Here is a 27,288-nt window from a genome sequence, read left to right as displayed (position 1 = left end):
TTTTAGGGACCTTACGGACCTAAATAGTTTCAAAGATCTGTCCTGTAAGTTTGTTTACAAAAGGGGTTTTAACATCAAAAGGATACTTGAGCAGAACAACAGACAGGGTAGATCAAACTCTCTTAGGAGAGGGACATATCGTTGTGGGTGTTGTACCCAATGTAAATATGTCATGCATCAGGAATTTGTGTACCTAGAAAGTAGGAACAGAAAATTGTGTTCAAACAAGTTTTATAATTGTAACACCAAGGGTATAGTCTATCTGGCTGTCTGCCGTTCTTGCCAGGCATTCTATGTGGGCAAGACGGAGAGGCAGCTAAGGAGACGTATATACGAACACTGTTATGATATTTCAAAAAAGGTCAGCACAAATGCACTTTATAGACATACGATTGAGTGCGAAGCAGCAACATTCAAGTTTTTTGTGTTGGAAGCAGTTACCCAAGGCGTCAGGGGTGGAAATTGGGGTGCATTGTTATCCCACAGAGAAACATGTTGGCAAATTTTATTGGAATCCAACAAACCTCCTGGGTTAAATGACTCAATTTCCATTATGCCATATTTAAAATTAAAGGCTGAACACTTATAAATCCTTCATTCATGGCTTGAGGGCAATTTAAAACAAGAGGGACTTCATAAATGTTATTACATCAAGGTTTTTACTGGTTAAACTGTGTTATGTTTAACTGTTTTTGAAATAATTTTATTAATTTTAAATTTGAGGCAATTTATCTAATATTGTACAAATATATCAGAAAAGTTTTTCTTTTTCTTCTTTTTAAATCACATGTTTTTATTTTAGTATTATTGAATAGGTGACACGTACAGTTTATTTACTGATATGTGGTAGATTAGTAACACAACATGTATTTATTGGGTAATGAAAAGTGTTATTAGAAATGTGCCTTTCAGTCTGTACATATAACTGTTATTTTATTGATATATGTGGTTTTAAAACAATTTTTTCATGAGTGCAATATGCTTCAAACGATTGTCCTTAATGTAACATTTAGTTACAAGTGAGTTCAAATGGATTGGTTGTGGTTTTACTTTAAGAAAACTGTTTAATCAATTATTTAATTAAGAAATCAGTTGTATAGTAAGTGTGGAAATGCATTGGGCTGTGTCTGATGAAGTTGGTTTTCCAACGAAAATGTGCTTTCAGTGGTGTAACGTTAAATAAAAGAATATTTTTTGATTGAGGAGTACGCTCTCTGCCTTGGACTTGAGTTGTTTGCCTTATTGTGGAGTTCGGTTATCCCTGGTGGTTCTCCGTGCCTGCTTGCTGTGGTCTTTTTGTGGATTCATTGTATTCTCAGCTTTTCTTGGTTGAGGTTTTATATTGGCATGAATTTTTGGGTGACTTCAAGGTGTGCTATTTTTTAATGACTTAACCTGCAATGTTTCTCACAAAGAATCCATTCTTTAGGGGGCAACAAAATACTAAAGCAAATTTAAGAAAAACATGAAACTTGAAAACAGTTGAAATGGAATTGATCACATAAGCATATAAATATATATATATATAAGCGCTACAGAAGCCTGAAAGACCAAAATCCTGAGACCAGAATCCTGAAAGTTCAAAATCCTTAAAACTCAAAATCCTGAAAACACACAGAATACCAACACTTACTATATTCCAGCACAAGTACATACAGAAACAAATAAAACATAAATCATATTACTCTTCTCCAAGTATAAGCAGGGGGGCAAACCCCCCTGCAACCCCACACCTCCTGCTACTTAAATATAACAACTCCAAGATTGCACTTAGCTACTTAAATATATCAACTCCAAGATTGCACTTCAGTACACTAAGTGCAATCTTGGAGTTGTTATATTTAAGTAGCAGGGCGTGCGGGGGCTACAAGGGGGCTTGCCCCCCTGCATATAGTTGAAGGGTAATCTGTTTCTGTATATACTTGTGCTGGAATATAGTAAGTGTTGGTATCCTGTGTCTTTTCAGGATTTTGAGTTTTCAAGATTTTGAACTTTCAGGATTTTTGGTCTTCAGGATTTTGGCCTTTCAGGATTCTGTAGCACTCCTATATATATATATATATATATATATATATATATATATATATATATATATGTATGTGTGCGTATATATATATATATATATATATATATATATATATATATATATGTGTCTGTGTGTGTGTGTGTGTGTCTGTGTGTGTGTTTATATATATATATATATATATATATATATATATATATATATATATATATATATATATATATATATATATATATATATATATATATATATATATATATATATATATATATATATATATATATATATATACATATATATATATACAGTATACAGTTATGGAACTTCCGTGGTGGTGCAGTGGTAGCGTTGTTGCCTCACAGCAAGAGGTTCTCCCGTTCGATTCTCGGCTTGGGTTGGGAGTGCCTTCTGTGTGGAGTCTGCATGTCCTCCCCACGGTCGAGTGGGCATTCGAAAGACATGCGTTGAATGGGCGTGCCTTCGTTGAAGGTTGGGCATCGGGCTGGCAACTCGACACCATAAAAACCAACTGCCAATCATTAGCAGACCGGAGTACTGCTGTGGTGACCCCTAACCGGGAAAAGACAAACAACAACATACAGATATGGATGTAGATCCATATATCAAAAATTCACTACACTGAAAGGCAACTGATCAAACACAATGGATCAATCATCAGCCTACTGAAAATCAACTGTAAAATCAAAAATATCCAGGCTGTAATCCAGAAAAAAGGGTTGTCTATCTGTAGTACAAGTTTATTAAGTGCTTTAGGCTAGGCTTATAGTTACTGATGCATTTTGTAAGGTTTTTCTATAGAGCATGTTTTTTAGTGATGAACTGACTGTTGATTCTGTATGGAATACGAATCTATATGTCTTTAAGAGTTAATGGGTAATGCAGGGGGGATGATTCTTTAATTAATCATTTTATCTTTGTGATTGGTCAATGAGTTCTATTTAATGAAGCAGTATGCTGTTTGTAATGTATTCTGATGAAGGCTACGCTGTGCATAGCCGAAAGTGCTTAATAAACTTGTACTACAGATGGACAACCCTTTTTTCTGGATTACAGCCTGGATATTTTTGATTTTGCAGCTGTTTTACTTTCTGGGTGTTTTAGTTTTTGGTTTGTTTTCTACTGAAAATCAAACCAAGAAAATAAAAACTTTTTTTTCTGAGGGCAACCCCCCCCCCCCCCCCAGCCTGACCTGACATTGGAGGCTGAACCAACCTAACTCTATGCTAGTTATATATGCCAACTATGACATCACACTACAGTGGGGAAAGGGTAAATTCCCTGATCGTCACTGTACCACGCTATCTCATAGAAAAAAAGCCAGTACATTCGATCAGCTGCGCATATTCCATGGACCATCATTACAGGAGGTTTAAGACATTATACAGTGAAAACTGTAGTTTGGCTGGCTTTTTCTTGCAGTTTTTACTGAATTGTTTGTTTGAGTTACCATTTTACTCTTTGGTTTGGATGTTAGTTGTGATATTTTGCGGGCACCTTAATGTTTATGGAAATCAGGTTTTAATCTCTATGTTTCTAAAGTATAGGCAAACAACTACTTATGCTGAGCTGATAAGTTCACTGAAAGGCTGAAACATTTATGTCCATAGGCATTGAAAAGTTATGTAGCTGAAACACTGTATGTCCTTAAGAAGTAATTTGCATATCCCAAGGGCCTTCATAAGAGAAGATATAAAGTATTACACAGTGAAAACTCTAGTCTGGTTGAGTTTTTCTTGCAGTTTCTTCTGAATGGGTTGTCTGTGTAATTTTTTTTACGCTTTGACTTGGATGTTGTTTTGTGCTATTTGGATGTTAGTTGGGATATTTTGCAGGAATCTTAATTATTATGGACATCAGATTTTAAGCTCTGTGTTTCTAAAGTATAGCCAAACAATTCACTTATGTTGTGCTGACAATGTCATTAAAAGGCCAAAACATGAATGCCCACAACTAGTGGGATTTGGCTTTATTTGTCAGAATTCACCATACCTCCCAACCTGGAAACATAAAAAATCTGGACAAAGGCCCATGAAAACTGGCCAAAAAATCTGGATGCTGATTAACATAAAATTTGCAGGTATAATTATGTGTATATTTTAATACCCCAAGTAGACTCCAGATAATTTTTCCTCAAGCAGACAGCAAATGTTGCAGGTGTGATGGGCAGGAAAGAGGTAGATGGGAGCATATTTTCTGGGGTGTAATGAGGTGGCAACTTTAAAGATTCCCTGATGACTACTCTCTGCCAGAGAGTAACTAAGAAATTATTTTTCTGAGCTATTATACCGAATTGGAATTGCCTAGACATAGTAAGGCCTTGCTGAGTGTAATTATGGTGAATGCCAAAGACAGCAGTTACTAGAAAATACAAATTAAAGTCTAAACCAACTGTACTAGAAGTAGTGAAAATATTATAACAGAGATAAAACAATTGGAATTAGGATCTTTAGAAAAAGGTAGGAGCAAATTACATAGGCAAAAAAATGGGAATTGTGGGAACAATACACACAGAGGAGGAATGAGGTTTAAAAGAAGGCAGGACTTCAATGAGCTATGTAATGTTTGACTGACAATGATTGGGTAGAATATAAGTGATGTGTAATGTTTGCAATTAGGATTATGTCAATATGGTTTGTGATGTAAAATGCTTGCAACTGGGATTGTGTCAATATAGTTTGTTTCAATTTATATAAACATATTAAATGCCTATGGCACAAGTGATAATTTAATAAAGATGTTTTTTGTTTAAACAAACAAACAAACAAACAAACAAACAAACAAAAAAAGGTAAGTAAGAGTAAGAAAAAGCCATACCTGCCACTGGCTTTTATGGTTCCTAAATAAGATGACAGCATGATATTCTGACAATGCTGAGTGTGTGTATGTTTGTGTATGTCAGTGTATATTGTATATTGGAATGTGTAAAACTTTCTCATAAATATGAAAAAAGTCCTCATAAACACTATATTTAATAACCAGGTGCCTTAAACTAGCTATGCTGATAAGAAGTAAGGAAGCATAACTCCTGCAAGCATGTGTGCAGTCCACAGAACAGGCAGAGGAAAACACACTTTCTACATAAGAACAATTAGTCCTATATTATCACTAATAGAAGATGAAAAAAAAACTCTTTATACTGAAGTATGATGCACTGTCTATGTATATACTGAAGTGTAGGGATGATATCTATCAATATCTATCTAACTATCTATCTATCTATATAAAAATTAAAAAAAAATCTAATTCTAGGAGGAAAAAAACACAGATGTGAACCATCGTTCTTTAATGTTTTAAGAACTTCATCAGAAATGAGCATTCTAGATAGCAGTAGTAAGTTACTTAAACTTTAAAAGTCATAAAAATCCATGAATAATTAAAAGCAGCCTATCAAGTAAGGTAATTCAAAAAAAAAAAAAAAAAAAAAAAAAACAAAGCAGCGGCCTTTAAGAAAACTAGTCAAACAGCTGAGAATAACACCTTAAAGTAGGAATGACAATGAATTAACAGGAGGGGGTGGTTTTCCAACTCAACTAAGCTACCGTAAAGCACATTTAACATTTAAATGCTTATTCATTCTTGGCGCAGCTTCAGCATTAAGTCTAAGTTGCCACTTGAACCCTTTAATTTCTAGCATAGAGTCTGCATCACCAAAAAATTCATCTAGCTGTTCTAACATGAAAAACTTAAATAAAGAAAAGCCAAGGCATAACAAACTATGTTTTCACAAGGCATTGCTAAGATCCCTTGAGCGTATTGCAGCACAATGCTCTTTAATCCGAACTGAAAGTTTCCTACAAGTCTTTCCAATGTAGAAATAATCACAGGTGTCACATACTGCAACATATACTACAAAATAACTGTGACAATCAAAAAACCTATTGAAACATACTGTAAAATGGCAATGTTTAAATAAATAGTCCATCCCTATGTAAATGTATTGACACACTACACAACCCCCACAAGCAAACATACCCTTTGGTTTGTCAGCACTAGGTAAATCCGGCAGCAAGAAAAGTGGGTCATTTTTTTCAAAATACCCTAAGGTCTTAGTTCTTTTATAGGAGAAGTTCAGACTACCCCCTAAAGTATCAGCTAGCTCTTCATTACTTGTAATAGTTCTCCAATTCCTGGAAACAATATCTCTAATAGCAGTCATATCTCTACTGATCAGAAATGGAAAGCTGCAGCTCCTATCTGAGTTAGACCTGCAATTTCTCTCTGGAATGAAAACAAACCTTAGAACTGGTCTGAATCTGGTATGCCAAGCTGTGGCAACTTCAGATGAAATCTAGTATATGAGCTGTGCTAGGTAATTTTTTTGCAGGAATAACTCAGTTAAAAAAGTAGTCTCACTGCAAAAAGTGTCATCATCACTTACTATACGTGAGAGTCTGATGAATTGTCCATGTACTACATTCCTTTTCATGAAATGTAGATGCTGGCTTGTATAATCAAGGTAATTATTTCTGTAAGTTTATTAACGATGAGAACAGTGTACCATTAGCCGTGTTCAGTGCAATAATTGTATCAAGGAAAGAAACTGTAGAACCACATCCCAACACAACAAATTATAAGAAACCAATACTTTCTGACAGGGATAGCACAAATTTGGACAGCTCTTGCTCAGTACGTCTCCATACAAAAAGTATGTCATCAGTATAGCGCTGATAAAGCTGAGTGTGCTGAAAACCAGGAAAATACACTAGTGTCTCCAATTCCCATGTGCTTAATACTAAATTACCGTATGCTGGGGCCATTTTGGACCCCATAGCTACAGCTTTAACCTATTGGTAAATGTTTCCATTAAAGTATAAAAAATTGTTATGTAACACCGCAGAAATAAGTTTACACATCATCTTCACTTTTTCCATGGGAAATTTTGGGTATTTAGATATATACAGCTGAATGCGATCTAACCCTTCTTGGTGGGCAATATTAGTATATAGGGAAACAATGTCTAGCACAACAAATATGCAATTAGAAGTGTATAGGTTTGCTTTGAACAAGTCATTCAAAAAACCCAGGAATCTCTCAAGTAAAAGGGGGTGGCTTGAACGATAGGATTAAGTACAAAATCAATGTATTCGGCCATCTTTTCTGTCTTTGTCCTTTTATTAGAAATAATATGTGGAATGGAGGATGCTGTGCATCCTTATGAATTTTATGGATGCCAAAAAGTTTGCCTAAACTGGGATTAGGAACCAACATAAACATATAGTCATCCAACGCAATGCAGTGGTCTTGTTCCAGACTTAGAAGCAAGGTGTGAATAGTGGCAAAGTGTGCATATACATAATCAGTATCAACTACTTTATAAAACTCATTATTTACCAATGCAGATTCAATCTTGGCTACACATTCCTCTTGTTCCATGAGAACAATTCACCTACCTTTATCAGCTTTCATAATACAAAGCTGTTTATCCTATGTGAGGTATCTCAGAGCTCATTGTTCTGCAGCAGTCAGATTAAACCATTTAACAGTGCATGTCATTTCAAGTAAATCTCTGAGGTCCCGTTCACATAATTTAAGAAAAGTTTGTAATGTATTCTGCAGGACTGGATTATAAAGATTTTTCTTTCTAAGGGATGCTGCTTCAGAAGGGTGAGAGTCCGATGTTGTATATATATGTATGTATCACTGACCACCTAGTATTCTCAGTTTTATAACACCAATCTGCCTCATGATGTGTACTGCATATTATAACCTACTTTTTGATACCCTATTTTGTACCCCATTTTTAAATCTTCAGTTTTTAAGGATCTCATCCTTGAATGTGTTGTTGCCCCCTCTGTGTAGTATTACTCAGTTTGAATTGACAGAATTCATTGTTATGAAGTTGCTATTTTCATTTGATCTTCAACGTGAGGGACTGAGGGTTGAAGACAAATGAAAAGCAATAACTCAGATGGAACGTTATGGTAAGTACATAACTTATTTTTTTAACATCTTTATATTTCTTATTAATATTTCCACGTTTGCTTAAGTCTATCACCTATTGTATATTTGCATACTGTTTTTTTAACCTTTCTCCCTGGACATTTCCAGTAAATGCATACAAATAAATAAATATATATTTATTGACTCAGGCAGTCTCACTAAAAATATGGTCTGTTTTCAAATGATATCCAGATGGTATTAAAATGATAGTACAAGATTTTTGCCTAAATTTGGGGATTCAAAATCTATTATGACACTAATATCATTAGTATCCCTGGTCTGGTAAATCCAACTTTTATCCAAGAATAAAGGCCTTCCTGGGTGGAACCCAAGAATCATTTGATAGAATGCACTTCTTAGATTCTTGGTAGAATGCATTTCTAACATACGATGAAATAAAATCCTTATGTAAAGGTGAGACTCTTTTTAAACCTTCGTGGGGAAAAAGACTTGCATTATCTTCATAAAAAGGATTTGCTAGGAAATGGGGCTATTATATCTCTGTCATTTATTTTTGATTCTGTATGACTGGTAATGATACAAAATCTTTCAGAAAATTTTATGTTTACTGTGAAAATATAGACACAGCATACAACTTCCTAAATTAAGAGCTCTAATGACTCAGACGTTGATATAATTTCAGACACAGATTATGTCATTTGAAGCTACCTTTGTCTGAACTAAAGTTTTACACTTAGTGACAATGGACAAATGCAGATACAAATCTTCTGGAACTATAATGAAGGCTGATGTGCCTTTCAGGCAACTAGAATTATAACAAATTCTGTATATCACATCTAACTGAGCAAGCAAAATAAATTGTTTAGTATAGTTAGGTACTTACGTATTTTCGCAACCAGATTTTAGCGAAAATACCACTCGCTTCCTGACATCGAAATCTGATCTTTAGTGGTTTATAACTGTCATATAGTGTGTTTCCTTTAACAATAGTGTTTTTTTTTTCAGGAGTGTTTTCAATAAAATGAAAAAAAAAAATGTAAAAAAAAAAAAAAAAACATGCTGTTGTTCCTTTATGCATTTTACTGCCAGCAGCATGTCGCTTATTGAAAGTCCGCCCGATGAACGTTCCTTTTTTTTCATAGCAGCAAATGCTTTTGTGCTTCAGGTATTACAGCTGTGTTATTACTTTCCTGAGACTCAGGTCATACAACACAGTATTTTGCTTAGTTTAATGTGTTTCTGGGATCGAAAAACACACAGAGGGACGCCTCCTCACCATCTGGAGTCCTATTGAATGGAAAACATGTAGCATGACACGCACTTTGACAAGGAAGAGAGAAAAAAGGCCTGTTTTTGAGAGAAGGTGGTTTTAAGAAGGGTTATGAAGAACAGAGTGAGAAGTTACTGTCACTCTGGCTGGAAGCACCGTTAATGCACAACGGAGATAGCTCTACACATGCTGGCAGTAAAGTGCACACAGCCACAGCGACACATTGACTTTCTCCATTGTTCTTGACGCCCCGTCTTAAAACAACCTTCAGTGTGAAAGAGAAGACATTTGCTGACATGTGTACAACAAAAACGGTCAGATTTCCATATCGGGAAGAAAGTGGTATTATTGCTAGAATCTGGTTGCGATAATACGTAAGTACCTATAGTTATAATGACCTAAGTCAAATAGGTCAATGTCTACCTGTATATAATATTTGTTCTGGTTTGATTATCTGTTCATAAATATTTGAAAAGAAAAAAGTGATTTCCACTAAAAATAACTGACACAAATGTTTCCACTGCCCTGGCTGACTATTACTACTGTGTTATTTCCCCACAAGATGAACACTTTCCCACAGTATGCACCCTTAGCCTTATAAGAGTGAGTATTTTGAAAGCATCTGTATAAACTCAGAGACAGAAGAAATGTATTCAGAGTTTGATCACATAATCTATTTTGCTTTCCTTAGTTTTCATTTATAAGATAATATGATGAATTAATCTGTCCAACCTGCATTTATTAAAAAAATGATCCGTGTTTTGACATAGTTGTCATTAACACAGTTTGTTTAGCTTAACTGCCCTATTCATTATATTTGATGCTGGCAGCTACATGCTGTAATATCTTGGAAAGTTGTGGAGTGACTGAAAGCTAATGGAGAGGCAGTCCTACGTTTCACAGTATGAAGGCAGGTTGGTTAAGGTGGCCCTACATGCAGTTCAAAGAGGTTAACTAATAGTCAGTGCATGCCAGGTACTTAGACTGAAAGAAGGCATTCAGTATGTAGAAAATGTTGAGCAAGCCCTGGATTTCATACAGTCATGCTTCTCAACTTCCTAACACAGGAAATCTGGATAAAGCCTTAATGAGGGGACAAAGACCCCAAAATAGGGACAGATTTTACATATTGTTCTTATAAACTTAGAATGTTGTTAGAATAACAGGTTTTGTGTTAGCTTGTATTTTCTGAAGGACATGAATTCTGAAATTCAAATGCTTTTCATTTTGTGATTTCAATCTTTTGTGGTTTGCCCACAAATTTTAAGAGGAACAGACCAAAAATATGAGGCAAAATCTGGTCAATGTGTGGAAATCTGGACAGTTGAGAGGTATGGACTGCTTTCTTTTTGTTAAAGATGCAAAATGGATGCTAGGGTTTAGAGAAATAATTATTTCAAAGGTCTTAAATATCTGAAAGTTTTGCTGCTTATGAAATTTCAGTCTCACATTATTTCAGAGACGTGAGTATGCTATTTGATCTTGCAAAGAAGGAAAAAAGGAAAACATAACTGACCTGTTAAAAAAAAAAGAAAAAAAACTTGTGAGCATATTCAGAGTTTACTTTATCTTTTACAGATTTTTGCGCATGTTGTAACTAATGCCCTGCTTTTTCACAGCTGTCAGAAATCTGTATTTCATGAAAAGCTGGACTATTTCACTTCTGAAAATGTTTTTGAGGAGAGGTTTATTTGTCTGCACACTATAGTAGTCTAGTATGAGCTTTTTTCAGACATACTTTAAATGTCAGGATTCTTTTCTGAAAATGTTTTCTTTTCTTCTTCTTCCCCATCATTTGTCAAGTTATTCAATAAAAGTTAAATAGTTTTATTATTGGTTTTACTGGAAAGAGTTAAAAGGAAAATATATTGTTTCTAGCCACTGTATTTTGTGACAGAATCTGTCATTAAATCTATGTAACAGTTATAGTGTACATTTGAGGTTCATAAACTGGTTTCTGTAATCTACAAGTTATTTAGCTTTGATCCACTCGCACTGGGTTTTCATTTTCATTTTTTGAAGGGGAAACAATAATCCAGCATTATTTCCCACTATTTCAAGCCTGTTTTATTACAAATAGAACTCATGATCATTTTCTTGTGTAAAGCAATCATACTAGATTATGGCTGTTAGGGAAAACATCTTCAGAAGTTTTGTTATGCTTCTTCTATTAAGCTTTTAGTGGGATGGTTGGATGCTTATTTCACATCTCTAGTTGAAAGGTTTGTGGTTCTATTCCCGTTTCACCAGACCAACTGGAACGCTTGGTGCAGTGCTGATGATGATGCAGTTTTCATTCTTTACATCAGGTTTTCAGAAGGGCATTCTTCACATGCTCCATTTGTGTTTGACCTCTCTTTTCATTAAGGTATACTTCAATTCACCTTGCTTGTCTGCTGATGACAAGGTAGGCATTGGTATCCTACACAGGTTAGCACTTTCTACACTAGTCATAAAATCACAACTGGATATTGTGGTCTTGTGGTCTAGATTCTGTTCTACTAGTTTATAGTGCTAGTTTACTTAATATATTAGTTAATATTTTGTAATTTTGTTACATTTAGTGGTGTTACTTTAAAGAATTTATGTGTGGGTGCAGCTAACAGGATGTCAGTTTGTACATGCTCTAAGTGTGGTGGTAGGGCAGAAAGTTGAATATGAAGTGTCTTACATGCCTATTGCCTGCTATTTCCATTCAGATTTTTTGTTAATGTTGTTAAGGGACTTTCCCATCTCCAAACTGGGTCTGCAATAGACAAGTGGTATAACTGGTGTTACTGTCAGTGCCACCTGGATGTTTTTAAATGAGTTGCTTTTTGGAATTATAGGCTAACTGACACCATGGGTTATACAGGTATAGTAAACAAAGGGCTAGCTTGAACAGAATTATTGAGCTGAGTCTGAGGTAGTTTTGATGCAATTTCAGACTGTGATATCCTTGTCAACATTTTAGCAAGCATGAAACGTCAGTGTATCAGTGCTATACAGTTTACTTTCCAAATGATGTCTTGTTGTATCATGGTACCGATAATACTTTTAATAATTTTATTATGTTAGTTGCATAAATGTATAAACCTTTCTCAGCCTGTTAATGTGGTATCTTATACGCAAATATTTCAGAAGTATATGAGTTTATGTACTGTATGATTGCATTTTTATGTATTTTATGTATTATATCTTGACTTCCTTACATTTTGCATTTTTTCCACAATGCTCTCTGTTAGCCTATGTACATTCAGTATTACTATATGCTCATTTTGTATGTAATATTGCTGATTGAAAGATAGTGAGCTGTTTTCTGCTCTTTGAGCTTTTAGCTTGAGTTGTGATGGCTGAAAAGGGTCATTAGACTAGTCCACTTACCCAGTGAACAAATAATAATAAAAAGTGCATGGCAATCTGTGTTTACCTCTCAAGTGTACCTCATTACAAAGAAACTTCCTCATTTTGAGACTTAGAAATTCCATGCTGTTTATTGTTCTCCACTGAAAAGGTCTGTCAAATATTCAGTGCTAATAATTTGTTAAGTATTTTCATAGGAAATAATACTGCATTATATTGTCATCAAAATAACTTTTTGTAAGTATAAAGTAACATATTTTAACCATCCTGTGAGCTTTGTAGTTGAAATTGTTAGTAAACTGCTAATAATTTTCACATTATGGGTGGTACAGCGGTTAACACTGTCGTCTCAGAGCAAGAGGTTGTCTGGTTTGATTCTCGGCTGGGATGCCTTCTGTGCAGAGTCTGCATGCCCTCCCTGCGTTTGTATTGCTTTCCTCCGGGTACTCTGGTTTCCTCCCACATTCCAAAGACATGCATCTGGAGCATTTCTCCCCGGGTCTCTGCTGAAAATAGGTTCTGTCCTAGTCGGACTTCCCTTGTCAACAAATGATAAATAAATTAAAAATAAATATTTAACCATAGTATATGTATTCATGGTGTGGTTGTTCACAATACTGCACCTCTGTTAATGTGTGCTGTCAGTTTGTGTAGTAATTGTGCACTTCTACACAGCATAGAGTTTGCTGTCCTAATAACATATAGTTAATAGTGCTAAGGTGCCTGATATGCCAGGAAGTAAAACAAAACAACAGAAAAAAAAGCAAAATAATTTCTTCAGTTTCAGTGTGTTAAGTGTCAGCAGCATTGTTCACTGTATGGTCTGTGTCTGGTAATTGGTTGTTCCAGTATTTTTGCAGAATATTCCTGATTTTTACCTCATATTTTTATTTTGTTTTCTTGTAAAATGTGTGTTGCTTTTTTGGCAGATTGAGGACTGTACTGAATCAATAAGTAAAGTAATGACAGATGCTTTTAGTGCCAGACTTCATATCCTTCATAAAATGCATTATAATGCAAACTCTATTGCTGTACTAACTTCATAAAGACAATATTTAAACTAAACTATCTCCCTGATTTCTGGCCTCCACCCCCTACATTATATTGTTGTGCTAAGAGATTGAGAGATATGCTGTCTGCACTTCTTTTGTTCTTTTTAACAAGAAACATCTTTAATATTATTTATTGACACTTGTTTACAGGGCAAGTTTGACTGGATAATAAATATTCATTTTCAGCAGAGACATAGGAACAAAGCTCCAGAGAGTTAAACATCACATAAAAAACTAGTACAAATGTAATTAAAAAGGTATATACTGGTCAAGCATATTTTTATCATCCACAGTATCTCATCTGGTTAATAAAGAGCAGAAAGAATATATTTGGAAGAAGGCAAGAATGTTGGATAAGCTGATTTCCCCACTGAACAAGTTGGCTAAGGGTTATTCAATTTGAAGGGGTACCTTACAGGGTTAAACAGTTAAAGGTGTGTGTATATATATATATATATATATATATATATATATATATATATATATATACATATATACATAAGCAAGCAGGTGGTTATAAATCAAAGGCGAGGGGGTGGTGGTCAAGAGGCGCACTTGGATTTTGGACACAATTCCTTATGGAAAATAACTATACAGAATATTATATTTATAGATTAACAAAGTATTCTAAGAACTAAACCAGAATGGGAATAGAGAAAGGAGATTTTACCAATAGGTGTGTCTGAAAGTCGGGGCATATAATCCAGGCAAGGGTGAACTAGAATTTACTGGCAGAAAGTAACAAATGAACTGTAGTACTAGGAACAGATAACTTAAGAGTGAAAGACTGTGATGAAGCTACAAAGAAGTTTGGACTTCAGGTTGGAAGGATTGGCAACAAAATGTAGGTAAGACATAGGGGAGTGCAAACTGAAAGACCAGCTCTGGTAGAGTTTTTAGCAGAATCTAGAACAAAAGTGGTTTAAAAAAAAGGGACAATTACAATGGCATATAAAATACTGCATAATAACTGTAAGAATTAATCAGATGAGGTAAGAAAAAATTAGGACAAATTGGAAAGGAAACTTAAAAAGAAACACTGGGAAGAAATCTGTAAAGCTCCCAAGTAAACAACACAGTCCAGAAGGTTTAAGATTTTTGCTTGGTAGACTTCAGAAAAACTTCCCTCAGCAGACAGCAAAGGCTGGAAGTGCAACAGGGAAAAGAACCGTAAATGTGAATATGATTTTTTAGGAATGTAATAAACTGGTGGGCTTTAAAAAACTCACTACAGAGAACTTTGACAGAAATGTTGGGGAAACAAATAGCTGCAACTAAGGAAATTATTAATTTGAGCTAAGCAGAGGATTCTGAATTGCCTAGGTACAGTAACCCCTTACGAAGTTTAACGTTATTGGCTGCCAATGAAGCAATTACTAGAAAATGGAAATTAAAGTATACTCTCAATGTAAAGGAAGCATACTTAACTGTACAGATTTTTGCAGAAGGACTGAAGTCAATAAAAAATGACCAAATATGACACATATTTAAGTTTCAGAATTCATATCCTTCAGGAAATGCATGCTAACACAAATCCTGTTATTCTAGCAGCTTTCTAAGTTTATAAGAACAATATTTAAAATCTGTCCCTATTTTTGGGTGTTTGTCCCCCATTATTTTAGGCTTTGTCCAGATTTCTTGCATTAAGAGGTTGAGAGGTATGAAAGGAAGTTCTAGATATTATAAAGGAGATAATGAAATGGAGGCGAGAAAAGGTGCTTAAAAGCTATCGACATCATCAGCAGCAGCATCCAGACAGCTAACTGAAGAGCTTTCAAGTTGGGTGTATCAAACAAATTGTCTTATGTTTGTAGGTCCAGTGGCCCTTGGCCATTTCCAAACAAAGGGAGAATTGCTGCTGACTGGGCCAGAATGGGGTCACCTCAATAACCTTTGTAGAGTTCTTCTGAAACTTTAGAATTACCCCGAATATAAGAAAAGAGTGGAAAGATGTACAAGAATAATCCCATCCAAAGAGGAGAGAACACATCTGTTTTCCAGGTCTGGTTGAATGGGGATCTGGAGAAGAATTTTGCAAGTTGTCTGATGTGAATTGAGGTGAACAGATATACCAGAGGTATTCCCCACAGCTGGCTCAAACACCGGAAGACCCCTGATTCAGCTTCTATTTGTGAATGCCTGTTCTGGTCCTGGTCATCTTGTCTGAAATAACATTATGCTCTGATGGAATGTGAGATGTCTGTACAGCAACTTTATTTGTTTATTTATTTTTATTTACTTAACATTTGTTTACTGGGAAAGTCCAAATGGGACAGAGCCCACGTTCAGCGGAGGCCAAGGGAGAAATGCTCCAGATGTATGCCTTTGGAATGTGGGAGGAAACTGGAGCACCCAGAGGAAACCCACACAAATGCAGGGAGGACATGCAGACTCTGCATAGAAGGCACCCCAGCTGAGAATAGAAATGCAGAACCTCTTGCTGTGAGGTGACAATGCTGACTGGTGCACCACTGCACCGCCCTTATGCCGAACAACTATATCCCATGCTATCATGGCTAATCTGTACAGATCTGGAATCCCCCTGTTTATGGAACACATTAATGTGGTGTCTGTAATCACTTGAAGTACTGGGAACCACAGATGGCAAAGTCAAGTGTACTTATTTCTGAATCATCTGTAAAGTTTATATGCTTTGGTCTGTACTTTTTGATTCCAGATAACATGCACACATTTATCTTCTTTATTTCCTACCCAAGCAAAGGGAGAGGGGCATCTGTTGTCACAAACTGTACTGGAACTGGAAAGGAAAATGCGAGACTGGAGTCAGATAAATCTGGTGTCTCCACCAAAACCGTTCCCTTTTTATAAATTAGAAAACTGGCATCCCAAACATCAGGGTGTGTTGATTGTGAGACCATAAGGATTTTAGGTACCACTGAATCTTTCACAGGTGGAGCCTGGCTAGAGGAATCATGAGAAAGTACAACCATATAAGAACTTACTATAAAAGTAGATGTCCTATCGATCATTGTTGCAATATTACTGACAATATCTTGCCAAGAACAGCTGTATGTCTAGCCAACATACCAAAGCCTGAGCACCTTTCCTCATGCCATAAGTCTGATGTACAACCTAAGCTCAAAGGTGGGAGGTATGTAAGGGACATGCGAGCATGAATTACCACAGAACTAGCTTGCCTCACAACAAAACACTATGGTGATGTAATTATTTACATATGTACATTCCCACCGAAGAGAGAAAAAGGAAGAGGTCCACTTTGGCATGAAAACAGAAAACAACGTAGGAAAAAAAGGAAAGGATGTAATCCTTCAACAATGATCAATAGGACAGCTACTGTTACAGGAGATTGTTTCACAACTGTACTATGTCCTTCCAAGATCACTACTGGTGTATTACTAAAGAAGAGAGAGTACTAAAGCTGTTCAGAATGAAGGAAGGAGAGGAAGGAGCAGACCTGTGGTCCAACCGGCCCTGCAGGAAGGAACATGTAAATCCTGCTCTAACTCTTGAACACACCTCAAACTTGTAATGCTTAGTAACAAGTGTGGACAGAGAACCAAGAATGGCTGCTTTAAAAATAATTCTGTAATCCAATCCCTTGAAAAAAATAGACCCAGAAGATACTACTGGCCTGGTGGCATGAGTCTTAACATAGGCTGGAAACTGTTTCCTGTGAAGAGAGTAGCCCAAGGAAATGGCTTTGGAAACCTAGGACAAAATGGTCTGCTTTGAGACCTGAAATCCCATTTTTTCATGAAAGGAGAGAAAGGATATGATTTCCTAATGTATTTAGGCAACTTAGATTTTACCAGGACTAAACTAAACATTATGAAAGGCTTCCCTCCACATCAAAGATAAATCATTAACCACCTTAGGCATGAAATCTGGATTAGTTCTAAGAGTAACATTGTCTTTATGGAAAACAAAGAAGGTTGGAACAGCTATCAAAGCATGTATCTCAGTCAGTCTCTTAACTGAAATAAGGGCCACTAAATTTTTTCCAAGTACAAAGGTTTAAGAAGAACTGGGCTCTAGCTCAACAAGGTGCCAGGGTTATTTCTTCCAGACCACAGTTAAGGTCCAAAGGAGGAGGAACATGATTTAGTTGTGGCCTAATGTGAAAGACACCATTCAAAAATTGTTTGACCTCAAAACATGTAGTAAAGGTGGATCAAAGGTAGACAAGCAGATATGGTCAACAGATCAGCTTTAACAGAAAAGTATGACAGGCCAGAGTTCAGTAATTCAAGACAAGTAAGAACAGTAGGGATTCTCACATGAAAATTGTCCTGGTTCTTCTTTTGGTACCACAAAGAAAATCTGTTTGAAGCATGATTTTCTAGCCTCCTATAAAACCTGGAACATGTTCTCTGAAAATTATCACCTAAAGAGTTGACTGCACAGTTTGGAGATGAGGGTAAATGGCAGAAACCCTTGTTCTATATCAGCAAGTTCATCTTCTGAGGTAACTTGTGATGACTGCCTCTGGCCATATAGAAGAGAATGGGGAACCAAAGCTGCCTGGACAGAAAGAAAGCCACTAACAAGATTTTTTGGCTTGTCCTTCATAATTTTGTAGTAGATCTTTGGCAACAGACTCAGGGGAGGGAAAGAACTGAGAAATCTCCTATTCCAAGAAAAAAAAAATAGCATCCTTCATCTGTGCTGTCTGCTGTGGGTGGAGGCAAAATGATTTATCTGGGGAAAACACCAATGTTGGGAAATGTTCAGGAAGCCCTCTCTGTTTAGCATCCATTCATGAGGATCTGCCCTGGATCTGTTAAGGGGTACCTACCACTGTGCACCTTTCTAATGGAATGTAAACGACCTAAAGAACAAAGTTGTGCTGAATGCCAATCTTTCATGCCATCACGGCTAATCTGCAAAGGAGGTAAGACTTGGTACCCCCTTGCTTATGTACCACATGACCGTAAAGACTGTGAATACCCTATGGGAAGCCTAGAGTCCCAAAGATGACTCAAGGACTGAAGGGCTAGAGTCATAGCCTTCATCTCCCTGAAGTTTATATGGTCTTTCCTCTCTTTGGTAGACAGAACCCCCTGGACTTTGACATTGTTGGAACAGGCTCCCCATGCCAGGTTAAATGCATCTGTGTAGAGCTCCTGGCAAATGGGAGGAACCAAATCCTATCCTTTGCCCCTTCCACTATTGCCTGGTTTAATAGCTATCTGTCACATAGGCAGCAATCAGTTCAATGGCAAGGCATGCAATCTCCTTTACTCCCAAATACAATAGGTCTACCAGAATGCTCGATTTTAGGCCCACTACTCTTCTCCATATTTACCAACAATCTACACACCTCCACCCAGCATGGCTCTCATATATAGTATGCTGACGATTTGACTCTTAACTGATCCTCTCCATCACTTTCTACTCTACAACAATCCTTCAGTTCTGTAGAAAGTTGGATTACTGATATCCAACTAATCCTAAACCCCAATAAGACAAAATTGCTACTTTCACCCCAGAAAATCTATACCTACCCCCTATCCTTTTCAATCTCTTCCAAAAATGGTACCATCATATCTCCCTCTGACTATACCAAGCTCCTCATTGTATAAATTGACAATAACCTACTCTTCAATGTCCATATCTCACAAACCATAAAAGAAGGGCCACAAAAAAATGGGAACCCTATATAGACATAAACAATTCCTCTCAGAACAGGCACGGATCAGTCTAGCCCAAAACCATCTATTCTCCACTCTAATGTATGCCGCACCAATTCTTACCCAAGTCAGAAAACGTCATCTCTCCAGACTTGAATCATGTTACAATAAAATTGCCAAGTTTGCTAACAACACCACCTTCAGAACCCATCACTGTCAATCTCTAAGGGAACTACAATGGTTAGAACTTCCCAGCTACTCAATTGCCACCAGCTAGCCATTGCTTTTAATATTGTCAGACATCCTGAAAACCCCCCAGCACTAAGCTAGTTACTCTCTCCATAAAGAACTAATCATCCTCTCTGATCAGGGGAAAGCTCTTTTTTCTGATGCCATAGCTAGATCCTAGAATAACCTCCACCCTTCTCTGATCTCTGCCCTTACTAACACACATTTCAAAAATGCTCTCAAATCACATCTTATGAATACATGGCTATGTCCATGCATCACATGAATCTCACAATCTCAGCACACTATCCACCTTCCTTCCTGCTGTCTCTGCTGTAAATATACTACAGTTAGGTATCTTACTGTCAACTTGAAATTGTATAATATGTCATGTCTAATCATATGATTTTTTATTCTTTTATCCTGTCTCACTAATCAGTGTTAAAGCTTTGATGTATAAGATTCTCTATCTTTGTAAATTTACTTGCTTACTGCTGATGTTTTGTTTATTGTTTAGACTGGATTGTATGAGAATTTTTATCTCTGTACTTCCCTCAATTATCACTGTTATATGATTGTTTGTATTACCATGTTGATGTTAATCTAATTGTGGAGCTTTTCTCCCTGGGCCTCCACTGTAAATGGACCTGTGTCCAGTCGGACTATCCTGGTAAATAAATGTAAAATAAATAAAAATAAAACCAGAAAGGGTACTCTTTGACTGAGAGAAAGCTGGCTGATTTACCAAAGTAACTCCTTCCTGATGCAGGGCAAGAGAGGGATCTGGAATGTAAGGGGTGGTAGGGCTGAAGCCACACTGACCTGAGATACCACAGCAACATCCTCATGTGAAAACTGGAATAAGGGAGCATAAGAGCAGTTGATGCCATGAACCTCATGGCTTTCATGTACTCTCTAGCCGAGGTTATCTGGAAAGGAAAAAGGTTCCAAAAGATCTTTATCAAAAACAGAACCTTATCTGAAGTAAGGAAATTGGTCACTGTTAGGGTGTTAATCCTGCAACCTAGAAAGATCAGATTTTGGGAAGGATTCAGAAGAGACTTAAGGTTCAAAACAGACCCCAGGCTGTGAAGAAGGTTCACTATAAAACAGAGATCCTTCTTCAAAATGGATTCTTGGGAAGGAACCTGGAGAAGTAGGTTGCCAAAGTAAGGGAATATTTGGATTCTCTGAAGTCTGCAGAAGGCTATGACCACAGCTAAACACTTTGTGAATGCCTTTGGGGCCAAGGAAAGTCCAGAGGGTAGAGCAGAAAGCTGAAAATGAGATGGAAAAAATTACAGTTGTGTAGGATGAACATACCATAACAGCAGATGTTCAAATTATCACTGCTGCTGTAGCCTTAGCTATATGTAAGTTACATCCTACTAGGAATATAACAGCCGATCAACTTCCAAAGCTTCAGGGCAGCTTTCACATGCCAAAACTGTCAAGCAACTCGAGCTGTCTAAAAGGCAAGTTTGGAAGTAAAGCTCTTCAAAGCTTTCCTGCCAGCAGAGAGAGTTTTAGCCCTGAAAAGCAATGCTAGGAGTAATAAAAAACTGTCCACATCATGTCATAAAAAACACACTGAAAACCAAGGGGAATAGTTCAACTTACACAACTGTACTATGTTCATCACACTGATCACTGCTGCAGAAGCCTTAACTATATGGGTAGATTACTATAGCTAACTACATTGGGGAGGTGAAATGGAGAAGAGTCCAGGAGCCACCTGGAGAATGATCCTAGAAAAGCCTGATATGGACCTAACGAAGGAATCAAGCTTATAGTGCTTTGTAAAAATACGTACAGAGGACCAAGTAGCAGCTTCTAGAATACTTCTAGAATCCAACCCTTTCCAAAAAAGTCACAGATGAAGCCAAGGCCTTAAAAAGTGGGCCTTGACCCTCATAGAATAATTTTGCTATGGTGACTGTAACAAAAGGTAACAGCATTAGACAACCATTTGGACACAGTCTGTTGTAATACAGGCTGTCCCTTCTTACCTAAAAAAATGAACAATTGATCCAAAGATCAGAAATATGTAGTTATGTCAGGATAGTACTGGAGTTGCATGGACGTCCATGGTATGGAGTATCCTTTCTTCCTCATTTTTTTGGTTCAGGAAAGAAAATGGGGAGGTGGATAGTTTGGCTTAAAGTAAACTCAGATACCACTTTAGGTATAAGAGGACAATTAATTCTCAAAACAAACCATGTCTCTATGGACAATGAGAAAGGGGTGACTCACCATAAGAGCTTGTGACTCAGATAACCTTTTTCAGAGGTCAGAGCAATCAGTAAAGCTGTTTTCCATGTTAAGAATGGAAAGTCAGCCAGGTTATCTGGTTCAAATGGAGCAATTGTTACTTTCTCTAACACAAAATTATGATCACAAGGAGGGGCACTAGTTGTCTTGGAGGCATCTTATGCAAAACTCCTTTCAAGAACATTTTGACATGAGACTGTGCTAAAAGAGGAGGATCCATGGGAAGACACTCTACAATGGCTGATAAATGAACTTTACTAAAAAACTGGAAAGCCATGAGGTGTAGATAAAAATAAACTCTAGAAAGATCATTACCAAGGGGGAAAATATTTATAAACATTTAATGCTGTGCAAATACACCATATTCAAACACAAAGTGCTGTGTACTTTCATCGACAATTGCCTTCATCAGATCAGAATACAGGTATATAAAGCTTGAACATCAGCAGTCACCAGGAAATCTTGCTCTCTTACTACTATATTTTTAATTTTCTCTAAAAAATCCAAGGAGTCTCTAATGAATGAATGGAGTCTATTGAACCATGGAAAGTTAAGCTCTGTCCAAAAATTTGGACAATGCTTCTAATTTTGATGCTGGTCTATAAGGGGGATTCACTACACTCTTGTGAATTTTTCGAACACCAAATAATTTACCTATCTTAGGCTTATCAATTTTGAAAAAAAATGATACATTTTCTCTGAAATAACTCTTTTGATCAAATTGCTGTACAACCAAGAGTCTAAATATCTGTAGGCTTTATTAACATCATACTTGTTCTCCTTATTATAAAAACTGGTGTCCTCCAATATTTTGAAGATGCCATTAGTATAGTCAGTTTTATTAACTATAACCATAGATCCTCCTTTGTCAGCCTTCATTATGCAAATGTTGTAATTCTTGGCTAATTGATTGAGACTCTGTCTTTCTTCTGGACTTAAATTGTAAAACTTACAATGATTTGGAACATCCAAAATCTTTCTAATGTCTTTTTCACAAGTGTTCTCAAAAACTCTTATAATGGGATGTAGGGGTGGATTTTACATGCTGGGTACCAGAAAATCACCTTTTTTGGTATTACAATCTTTTTTAAACAACAACTTAAAATTTAATTTTCTAGTGTACCCTTTTAAATCTATAATAGTTTGCACAAGATCAGGAAGGGCAGATGGAATAAAGGAGAAACCTTTCTGTAACACCTTAGTCTCTCCTTCTGATAACTGTTTATCCAACAAATTATAAATTTTAAACTCTAAAGGCATTACCTTTGATGTTTCCATTGCTGTTTGCCCTTCATATACACCTGCTGTTGTTGATGCTGTAGATACGTTGTCTCCAAAAAATCCCCTGCCATAACATTCACAAGTGGTCAAACAATCCTCCTGTACTTCATTAGACTGCCTTTCATCACTTATTTTATGACAGGATGCCATATTCTGCCTTTTTTCTTTTATTCTGTTAGATCTTCATGAAGAAACTGGTGAACAGCATTGTTTACAATCACTTTTCGTACCCTCTTTCAGTACCCTCTTTGAAAAATCTCAAGTGCTCACATGATCCATATGCTGAATATTATTACTGGCTTCCTTTGATTTTAAGGTCACTCCTACTACTTTACTGTATTCTCTTTTATCGCTCTCTCTCAATCTTATTTTTTCTTTATTCTTTTTGATGACTGAGTCAAGTTGTTTTATTTTTTGTGTTTGATCTGTGTGGAAGTAGCAGCAAGACAGAGTTTGTCCATTAATCCTTCAATCCACTTTTCTAATTTGTTGCTTTCACCACTTTGTACTGCCTTAACAATTTAAGGAAGGCTAAGTCAGCCATCTCACAAATGTTCCATTCACAAAAAAAAAATGTCATTATATATTCCATTAGGTTTATTTGTGACTCTCAGACCTTTCGGCACTCTATGAACTTTATGCAGTATTCCAAAAAAGTGATGTCCCACTGCAGTCTTTTAAATCTAATCATAGAGGTTTCCAAGTCTGTAAATAGCCAGTCTTTATTAAGAAAAACTTTTGGCATATGCAAATGTAGTTCTATAGACTCTATACTTTTGTAAGTGTGCAACAACGGGGTACTAAGACTCCCTTAAATAACTATAGTCCAGCTCTTACTATTAACCATTCATGGTTCCAAATGTCCTTCTGCATTCCCTGGCATACTCTGTACCATGGTGGACTCCAACGGATTTAAATATGTGCTTAAATTTAACAAGAACTCCTTTAGATTCTCTGGATTCTCCTCATTTCATGACTTCATACCAAAACTGAAACTAAACTAAAAAATTGGAAAGCCACAATGTGGAGATAATAATAAACAAACTCTAGAAAAATCATCACCGAGAAGAAATATATATATATATATATATATATATATATATATATGGTTCTACCTTACATAGTCGACAGTGCAGAACATCGACAATGCAATCGCGATCACCAGAAGATTGGAAATGCAGAAGACCGATGGATGAAAACACCGACGCCGAGGATACCGACATGAGAAAAGGCTGTGTAAGTATGCGGTAGTGACGGACGTTAGGGTGCGAGTAAGGTAAGTGTGGATATTGACGGTCTGTGGGGATAAGGGTGGATTAAGTGAGTTAGGGTTAGGGCGCGGGTTAGGTAAGTGTGCGGTAGGGAAAGTCTTTGGGTTAGGGGCGGGTTAAGTGAGTTAGGGTTAGGGCGCGGGTTAGGTAAGTGTGCGGTAGTGAAAGTCTTTGGGTTAGCGGGTTAAGTGAGTTAGGGTTAGGGCGCGGGTTAGCTGAGTGTGCGATAGTGACGGACCTTAGGGTTAGGGTTTGGGTTAGGGTTGTAGATAGTTGTGTATGCGAGGTTTAGTGTGGGTTTGTAAGGATTTTGGTGTGCTTGTGTTGTGTGTGTGGTTTTTGGACAGGGGATGTGTTTTGTTTGTTGATTGTTGTTATTGTGGTGTGTGCAGTGTATGAGGTTTCGTGTTTGTGAACCGTTGGTTATTTCGTTGTCAGGCATGTGAGGTGTCGTGTTTATGCAGTGTCGATTATGTGGTGTCGATGATTGCGTTGTCGGTGTTCTGCACTGTCGACTATGTAAGGTAGAACCATATATATATATATATATATATATATATATATATATATATATATATATTAAAGTTTAGTGCTGTGCAAATACAAAGTATTCAAACACAAAGTGCAGAGCGCTTTCGTTAACAATTGCCTTCATCAGAACCTGAAGCATCCTCTTCTACTAACACCTAAATGCCCTCAAATTAGTATTTCCTGTCACATGATGCAATTAAAAACACAATGCCTAATGAATAATAATTAATAATAATGACTGAACCATATACTAATAATGGAAAATATACTAAAAAACATAAAATACTATTTATATTTGTTTCTATACTGATTTGTAGTTAAAACCACTTTATAATTTTACATGAATATTTAATCCTGGTTCACTGTAAGCATGAAATAAAATTTGCTGTCTAAGTTCCTTGTATTCCAATTAATTTTCTCTATCACCATTAAATTATCACTTATGACATAGGTAAACATACACTTATATAAATGAAAAGACCATACTGACATAGTCTTAGTTGCAAGCATTTTATATCACAGACAGTATTGACATAATTTTAGTTGCAAACATTATACATAACTTATAATCTAGCCAATCATTGTCAGTCAAACATTACATAGCTCATTCAAATCCCGCCTTCTTTTAAACCTCACTCCTCCCCTGTATGTATTGTTCTCATAGTTCCCATTTTTCCTATGTAATTTGCTCCTACCCTTTTTAAAGATCCCAACTCCAGTTGTTTTATCTCTGTTACTATATTCTCTACTTCTAGTACAGTTGGGTTAAACTTTGATTTCCATTTTCTAGTAATTGCTTTTTTAGCAGCCACCATAGTTAGACTCAGCAAGGCCTTACTACGTCTAGGCAATTCGGGTTCTGTATCACAGTTCACAAAAATCATTTCCCTAGTTACAGCAATGTTTTCACCCATTATCTCTAATAAATAGCAGTCTGCAGGGAATCTTTAAAGTCTGCCAGCTCACTACACTCCAAAAATATGTTCCCAATTATCTCTTTCTTTCCCATCATACCTCCAACATTTGCTGTCTACCTGAGGAAAAATTCTCTGGAGTCTACTTGGGGTATACAAATATCTATGTAAACATTTCCAAGCAAAAATCCTAAATCTTCTAGATGTTGCTGCATATTTGAGAGACATGCATATATCCCCGCATTGTTTATTTGGGAATTGCTTATCCAGTCTCTTTCTTGCCAATCTTTTCTAACCTCCTCTGATTGATTGTTGAACTTATCATGCAATATTTTATATGCTCAACTAATTATTCCTTTTTAATGGCAGTTTCCTTTCTAGATTTCTAGATTCTACCAAAACCCTCTACCAGTGCTGGTCTTTTGTTTAGGACCCCATATTCCTTTTTCTTTGTCTGTACTCTGATATCAATCCTTAATACGGACGTCAATCTCTAAACTGCAGTCCAAATAAATTCTTGGTGTCTTCCCATTCTATTACCTTTCCCTCTTTAGTTATTTGCTTCCAATACCTTTGTTCCTTTGCCAGTTTTCTCCAATAAATTACCACCCCCTCTTGCCTATTGTCTGCATCCCTAGTGGCAGTCATCCCTATCAGTAGAATATCCTTTCTCCATTGCCATGTTGGTTTAGTTCTTAGAATACTCTCTGCTACTTTATTATTTAATATTCTGTACGATTATTGTTATTCTCCTTAAAGGCCTGCATCCAACATCCCAGTCTCTCCCTGTTTCTAGAGCTTCCTCCCTGTTTCATCATCCTTCCTTTCCACTTTGGATTATAGTTTTCTGCTTGTGCTATGTATAGGAGCCTTAACTGCGGTGGTCTGAAATACCCCTTCAAATCCGGTAACCCCAATCTGCCTTGTTCTACTAGAAGAATCACCTTATCACCTTATCTCACTTGACACTTGCTGTCTTCCCCTCCTAGATAAAATCCTTCAGCTCTTTATTAATTGCTACCCACAACTTCTCCTCTGGTTGATAAAAATATGCCTAACCTGTGTACAAGACTTAAGGGACTAAAACATTTTAACTGCTTTTTTCTTACTATTCATATCCATATGACAGAGCTTCCATTTTCTATGTTTTTGTGTTATCCTTTGTTTAGTCTCTTCCCACATATCCTTAGCTGCCACACCAGAATCATTTTTAATCCATACTCCTAAATACTTCATTTTATCATGTCCCCATCAATACTGATATTGATGAATCAATTTGTGTATGGGTACATAATTTATCTTTAATGTCTTGTTTTAGCTTCATTAATTTTATATCCTGTAAAGATTTCAAACTGCCTCAGAATGTTCCACAACACTGTAATGCACCTTTCTGGTTTTGTCAGGTATAAAATAATATCATCTGCAAACAGTGCCATCTTTTCTTGACTACCATACCAATTATTTCCTAGTACCTTTGCCAATGGTTCTAAATATAATGCAGATAATAAAAGGGAAAGAGGACACCCCTGTCTGGTTCCACTGCTCAAGCAGAAGTTATCAGAGCGGTCCCC

Source organism: Protopterus annectens, chromosome 17.part0 (genome assembly GCF_019279795.1).
Source record: "Protopterus annectens isolate FY-2018-M chromosome 17.part0, PAN1.0, whole genome shotgun sequence".
NCBI lineage: Eukaryota > Metazoa > Chordata > Ceratodontiformes > Protopteridae > Protopterus > Protopterus annectens.
Note: the sequence above shows the minus strand (reverse complement) of the source record.